Source organism: Vipera berus (assembly GCF_964194415.1).
Source record: "Vipera berus genome assembly, chromosome: 1".
NCBI lineage: Eukaryota > Metazoa > Chordata > Lepidosauria > Squamata > Viperidae > Vipera > Vipera berus.
The window spans coordinates 85,799,541-85,807,396 of NC_138202.1; positions in this window are offsets into that span (position 1 = coordinate 85,799,541).

A 7,856-nucleotide genomic window follows, 5' to 3' on the forward strand; every position below is an offset into this window, starting at 1 on the left:
ATCCCGGTGAATAATGGATGGGTCTAAGTCAATAAACACATCTAGGAATTGTAACATAGCCATTCTCAACCTAATGTCTTTCAAATGTTTTGGGCTTCCAGTCCTATAATTCTTATGCTGGTTGACAATTATGAATTGGTCGAACGCAATTAGAGGTACCAAGATGAACAGCACCTTATTTTACAATTTCTAGGATTTATATCCTGTATTGTTATGCACATTTTATAATATTAAACATGTAAAAGAGAAAAATCCTTTAAGGAGCCAGTAGTGGTTTTTTTAAATGGTAGAAAGAGTTCTAATTTCAGTGTCCTTTCCCTGAGGAGAAAGCTACGACTAACTGGAAATGGATGTGACTTCTATCAGTGTCCCGATTAATTATGGAACCTATATCAGGCCAATATTATTACTTTAAAAACGGTTTCCTTTATATCTGTCAGGCAGGAACAACCAGGCCTACAGAGTTCGAGCTAATTACTTTATTATGTTTTGCATATAAAACACATAAATCTCCCAGTCCGGTAGCCTACTCTTGCAAATAATTACATATGGCCCCAGGGAACTTAGGGGAGATTGGCCCTAGACTTTTTGTAGTTGCTCAGTTTCCCCAGGCTAGATCCATGCTTGATCCCTCCTCCCTGCCAGACTGGGTGCTTCAATATCTGGATTCTGGATATTGTGAAAATTATCCACTAAAACTCATTTTGAAATTATTTATTTCATAGCCATATAGGAATCTCTTTCCACCCTTATTTATAGCCTGATTTTAAGACACAAAACTAACATATAATTTTCAGTGTAAATTTAAGCTTTCCCAATTGTTACACATAAAATGAGTTTATCATTTACAGCTTTAAGGATGTAATATTCTTAAAATGGTCATATAGTTAGGATTTCTAGTAAATACATTCTACATTCTTGTCTTTTAAAAAAGTTTTCACCTTTATTGAATTACATTTTTCTAATTTTTCCACTTATTTTTCACCCATGTACTTTATGTATTTGTTGTGCAGATAGATCCTCATTCATTGTCTTTGTGTGAATCTCAATGTACTACTTTGAAATAATTACTCACTTTTGTCTTCAATTCACAACCCAATTATTCTGGCTTTTGTCATATCTTGTTTTGCCATAAATCCTTAAATAATCAAGGATTATTTTAAATTTATTCAAATTATTTTCACCTTTTTCCTGATATATTCGTCACTCAATTCATTATAACGATGTGGACAGAAGCATATGTAGCCATTTTCACTTTTTTCCATATTTCATTCATTTTTTTTTGTAACAAACCAAATACTTCCCACTAGCATTCTACCAACATTTGTGCAACTTAAAATGTCTCCATTTGTTTTTCCATCTTTAGTAAACTTTCTAGCAAGGTATACAAACTGACACCTTCTTGACTTAAGCTTTTTGTAAAACCGTGCAAGTGTTCCATATTTCAAGTCTATTCACTTCATCCAATATTTTTTCTAAATCAGCAAATATACTTTATCTTTTATTTTTTGTATTCATACTTTCTCAATAACCTGCTGAAGAGGAAAAATCTGGGTTACACATACTTATCCTGCATAAACCTACACTGACATACACATACATTATAACATTCATTTCAACTCCATATCATTAATACCATAAATACATATAAATAAGCCACATATGTGAAACTAAGGAGAACATGACTATTCACCATTCTAATTTATTCTTAATTGTCTGGCCTAATCAATCATTTTGTGCTTACTCATCCATTCATATGACTTAGCAGAGTACTATTCTAAAGGATAACATTTCTTCAGAATGTTGCACATTCCTGGATTATAAATACTTTTTAAACTGTGACTTTAAAGAGATTGGCAGAGAAAGGAAAACTCAGATTTTTGGTCATTATGGAGCATCAGAGGTCTGCAGAAAGAACATATCAAGAAAAAATAAAATACTTTCCGGGAGGAAATGTATGTTATGTTACAACAAATACAAATGACATTAATTTCAAACCACAAGGAAATTAAAAATAAAATTGAAAACTTAAATGAATACATTCTCAATTTAACGTCACAACAAACAAATGATCAGAAAACAAAAAAAGAGAAAGATCAAATAAAGCAGATAACTGAACATAAACTAGTGGAAAGAAACTTAGATGGAATTTAACAATGGAAGGAACTGTGATTTAATCCAGATGGAGAAAAGCTTCCAGGAAATACTGGACACAGAAAAGATAATCTATACGTCAAGATTCCAAGAACTTGAGGTGATGGGAGAAACTAAGAGAGAAAGAAAGAAAAAGATCTCTGAGGAATATTCCCACAAAAACACTCTAATTGACTTATCTTTTATACTGACAACAACATCTACAAAACCATAGGAAGATCTTGGGGTTCAATGGAACATACTGATTAGGAAAAATGTTTGGCAAAAAAGGGCTAAAGCCAGAATTAACAAATCAGATGATGGGACGCGTTTGATGGAATACTTAAAGACTAAGCACTTGTTTGAATATGGTTAAAGAAATAAAATTTTGATTACAAATGAATCTTAGCTTAGAAGGGATAGGTTCATAGAATGTAGCTGAGTTACTTTTTGAGTAATGATTGGGAGAAAGCAGGAGGGCTGTAGGGATGGATGAGCTGAACAAAGATAGTTGACAGAAGTAGGGAAGTGAGATAAGGGTGGAAAAAAGGAAAATAAAAGACTAATTTCCAATTTCCTGAGGCCTTCCATCTATTTTAACGTTTATTCTGCTACTAGAGAGGAAAGTAGAGTAGTTCCAAAGGCTAGCAAAAAAACACTTTGCCTTCATCCAGCTTCCTTCTTGCTTCTTTGAAACAGCAAGGAGACAAAAACGAACTTAAATATTTTGTTTGCTATTTCTGATAATGTATACATACAGAGTTGTCCATCTCATTATACTGATAAGAGGATCAGACAAAATATTAAAGTACATGTGTACTTGTTAAAATGTGGGACAATAAAAGAGAAAGAAAGATATGTTCTGCAGATACTTCTCCCCACTCTGGATTTTAAAAAGTCTAAATTACTACTTATTAATTGCAATGTCAATTTCATGAAAGATTTGCAGTCTTTCATCAGGTCAGTATTCACCTTATCAAACAAACAAATCAGAACAAAACAAAAGCCTTCCTGGATTACATTCTGCTTTTCCCAGCCACTAACGGAGAAATCATCAGAGGCACAGAGCTAATGGCCACATGGGAGGGGAAAATATGTTTATATAAATCCAGTGGGACCTGATGTATAAGATCGCTCTTTTAATGGTACTGAAAGCATGAAGTTGGAAACATGAATGGGAATTTAAGATTTTCATGGGAAATACCAAAATGTTTTTAAGAACAAAAGTTAATTAGAAAGGAGACCAAATTAGAGATATCTGAACTGGGGAGGGGAATCCATAAAAAAGTTATTAAAACTGTTGGAGAAAAATCTATAAGAAGGAACTCCTGTCCCATGTTATCTGAGACTTACCGGTACATTTTTTTTCTCAACCTCCTTAATTGAGGTACATTTTGTCTATTCAAGCAAGGACTTCAGTCAGCAAAAACATTATGACAGGTTTGCAAAACCAAGTCAAGAACACATGGCCGTGTTCAGTAAGATTGCATATGCACTGTGTCAACACTGCCAATGGATTAATTTGGAAAACACTGGTTATATCATGGAGTATTGTGCCATGAAAAGCAGGCACAATTCAAGAGAATTGAAATGCAGTTTGCTTATTGGCAGTAGAAAGCTAACGATTACAAATTACCAAGGGAAAAAATAATATAGATCTAATTGCTTAGTTTTGCATAATAGAACCTATTCTTTCATATCACAATATGCTATTTGTCAAGTTCAATTAAGTTTACACTTCTTTCCCCAGCTTGTATGGTCCTTTAAAATGTTTCAGATTTCTGGCATTAAGTGAATCCAAGATAGGAAATAGAAATACAGTACGCTAAACATATTTTTGCTACTTAAAAACACTCATCTAATGAAATTTTTATACGTTTAAAGCCAGAGGTACCGAATGCAGCAGTGGAGCTGACAAGCCGAGTTATTCACCGCTCTGACAGAGATAAAGCCTCCAATAAGGGCAAAGGAGGAGGACTCTGTGTGTATATACATTGTGACTGGTGTGCCAACAGCAGATTAGTGTACATGTATTGCTCCCCAGATGTGGAACTGATGAGTGTTATATGTAGGCCTTTTTATCTGCCTAGAGAAATTACTGTGGTAATTATTACAGCTGTTTATGTTCCACCTGATGCCAATGTCAGCACAGCACTTTCCAAGCTGTATGACGTCATCACCAGGCAGCAGCAAACTCACCCAGAGGGCGCTCTTGTCATGGCTGGGGGCTTCAATCAAGCTTGTCTGAAGACAGTTCTCCCCAAGTTTGTACAGTATGTGCAAGTTCCCACCAGAGGGAAGAACACTTTAGACCACATGTATTCTAATCTGAAACAGGCATACAGAGCTTTCCCTCTCCCCCACCTGGGTACATCCGACCATCTTTCACTCCTGTTGTGCCCAAAGTATGTCCTTCTCAGGAAAAGAACTTAGGCAGTCATGAAAAGGGTCAAAACCTGGCCAGTGGGTGCTCTCAGCAAGTTGCAGGACTGCTTTGAAACCACTGACTGGAGTGTATTTCAAGACCAAGACCTGAATGCATACACAGATGCCGTACTCTCTTATATTAGAACATGCACTGATAGTGTAACAACAGAAAAGTGCATTAGAGTTTACGGGAATTGGATGACTGCAGAGATACGAACACTCCTGAGAGCCCGGGATTCTGCCTTTAAGGCAGGGGACAGGGACACATACAGAGAGGCCAGGGCAAATCTTAGAAGAGGCATTAGGATGGCGAAAAAGCAATATAAACACAAGGTGGAGAACCATCTAGCAGACAACAATCTGAGGCAAGTATGGCAGGGACTGCAGCACTTAACCAACTACAAGGGCAGTACGAGGAGCATGGTTAACCGATGCCTCGTTGGCTGAGGAGCTGAATATCTTCTTCGCTCGCTACAAGGTAAAAAGACCAGACCCCATAGCTTCTGCTGGCCAGCCTTCTGATTTTCAGCAACTCACCCTATCTGAAGACCAAGTGAGAACTGTATTGAAGGCTGTGAATCCCAGCAAAGCCGCAGGCCCAGATGGGGTGCTGGGGGTAGTGGTTAGGAATTGTGCCGACCAATTAGCAGGGGTACTGACAAGGATTTTTAACATCTCCTTGCAAACGGCATGTGTACCATCATGCTTGAAGGCAGCTACCATTGTCCCAGTCCCCAAGAAAACTGCAGTTGAGTGCCTGAATGACTACAGACCTATTGCATTAACGTCTGTAGTCATGAAATGCTTCGAAAGATTGGTTCTCCAACATCTCAGGACATGCCTCCCACTGGATTTTGATAAACATCAATTTGCCTATAGGGGGAACAGGTCGACAGACAATGCCATAGTTACTGCTTTACACTCTGTAGCAAGTCATCTTGAGAAATCTGGAAGTTATGTCAGGATGCTTTGTTGATTATTAACTCGGCTTTCAACACCATTTTTGTTATGTATTGGGTTAAATAAGAACAGTTGCAGCAGCTACGCAGCTGATACCACCAGGTGGCACCATACCAAAACTGCTGTGACAGGGATCAGCTTTCGGCGGGAAATCTGAGGTTTGAAATGATTGGTTGAATGTGTACCTGGCCAGGTATATAAGGGGCACAGGTAACCCTGATTCGGCAGTACAGTTCTACCACCAATAAAGAGCTGCATGCTGTACTCCTCTGCCTGGCGTCTTCCCTGTGTTCCAGAACCCACTACACAATAATTTTGCCGAGCATTCTCATCGAGAAGCTGACTGACTTGAAATTCTCCCCCGCCATCTGCGATTGCATTCAAGACTTTCTTAGGGACCGGTTACAAACAGTGAGGGTCGGGTCTGCTTTGTCCACCCCCCTGAAGCTTTGCACCGGCTCACCACAGGGCTGCGTGCTTAGCCCCTACCTGTACTCTTTGTACACATATGACTGTGTATTATCTGACCCATCCACTGTGATAATTAAGTTTGCAGATGATACGACCATGGTGGGTCTTATTACAGGTGGGGATGAGATAGCACACAGGGCGGAGGTACAAAAACTATCCATATGGTGTTGTAACAACAACTTGCACCTGAACATCGGCAAGACGAAAGAGATGGTGCTAGACTTCCGGAGGAAAAAGGAGGAACCTGCCCCACTTTACATCAGGGAGGACTGTGTGGAGAGAGTTTCCTCCTTTAAATTACTGGGAGTCTACCTCTGCGAAGATCTGACCTGGAAGGTTAATACAACCCAGGTGGCCAGAAAGGCCCAACAGAGGCTTCACTTTCTCAGGGTCTTGTGGAAGAAGAGGGTAGAACAACGGCTTATGACCCTCTTTTACCGGTCTACTATAGAGAGTGTCCTCTCGTATGATATTGTGGTTTGGTATGCTGGTCTGACAGCCGCGGATAGGAAAGTATTACAGAGGGTGGTGAGCACAGCACAAGACATTGTGGGCTGTCCCCTGACACCACTGGATGACATCGCCAGGGCTCGCTGCCTTGGAAGAGTGAGGAAAATTCTCAGGATGACTCACACCCTGGACCGTATCTCTTTACTCTGGATTCTGGAAAAGATAATCAAAACAACAAATCAGCAAACACCTTGATGCGAACAAAGTTATCACTAAAAACCAACATGGGTTTGTCAAAAACAGATCATGCCAGACAAACCTTATTGCATTCTTTGACCAAGTGACAAAACTAGTGGACCAGAGGAATGCTGTAGATATAATTTACTTGGACTTCAGTAAGGCATTTGATAAAGTAGATCACAACCTACTACTTGATAAGATAGAAAAATGTGGGTTAGATAGCATTACCACCAGATGGATTCATAGCTGGCTGACAGGCCGTACTCAGCATGTGGTCCTCAATAGAACTACATCTACATGGAAGGAAGTGTGTAGTGGGGTGCCCCAGGGCTCTGTTCTGGGCCCAGTGCTCTTCAACATCTTCATCAATGATTTGGATGAGGGGATAGATGGGGAACTCATCAAATTTGCAGATGACACCAAGCTGGCAGGAATAGCCAATACTCCAGAAGATAGGCTTAAAATACAGGAGGATCTGGACAGACTCGAACACTGGGCACTATCTTAACAAAATGAAATTCAATTGTGAAAAAAGTAAGGTTCTACATTTAGGCAGGAAAATCAAATGCACAGGTATAGTATAGGTGGTACCTTGCTCGATAGTAGTAACTGTGAGAGAGATCTCGGAGTCCTAGTGGACAATCACTTAAATATGAGCCAGCAGTGTGCTGCAGCTGCCAAAAAAGCCAACAGTGCTAGGCTGCATTAACAGAGGGATAGAATCAAGATCACGTGAAGTACTAATACCACTTTACAATGCCTTGGTAAGGCCACACCTGCAATACTGCATCCAGTTTTGGTCACCACGATGTAAAAAAGATGTCGAGACTCTAGAAAGAGTACAGAGAAGAGCAAGAAAGATGATTGGGGGACTGGAGGCTAAAACATATAGGGAACGGTTGCTGGAATTGGGTATGTGTAGTTTAATGAAGAGAAGGGTGAGAGGTGACATGATAGCAGTGTTCCAATATCTCAGGGGCCGCCACAAAGAAGAGGGAGCCAAGCTATTCTCCAAAGCACCTGAAAGCAGGACAAGAAGCAATGGATGGAAACTAGTCAAGGAGAGAAGCAACCTAGAACTAAGGAGAATCTTCCTGACAGAACAACAAAAATAAAAAAAAAATAAACTAACCAGTGGAACAACCTGCCTCCAGAAGTGGTGAATGCTCCAACAC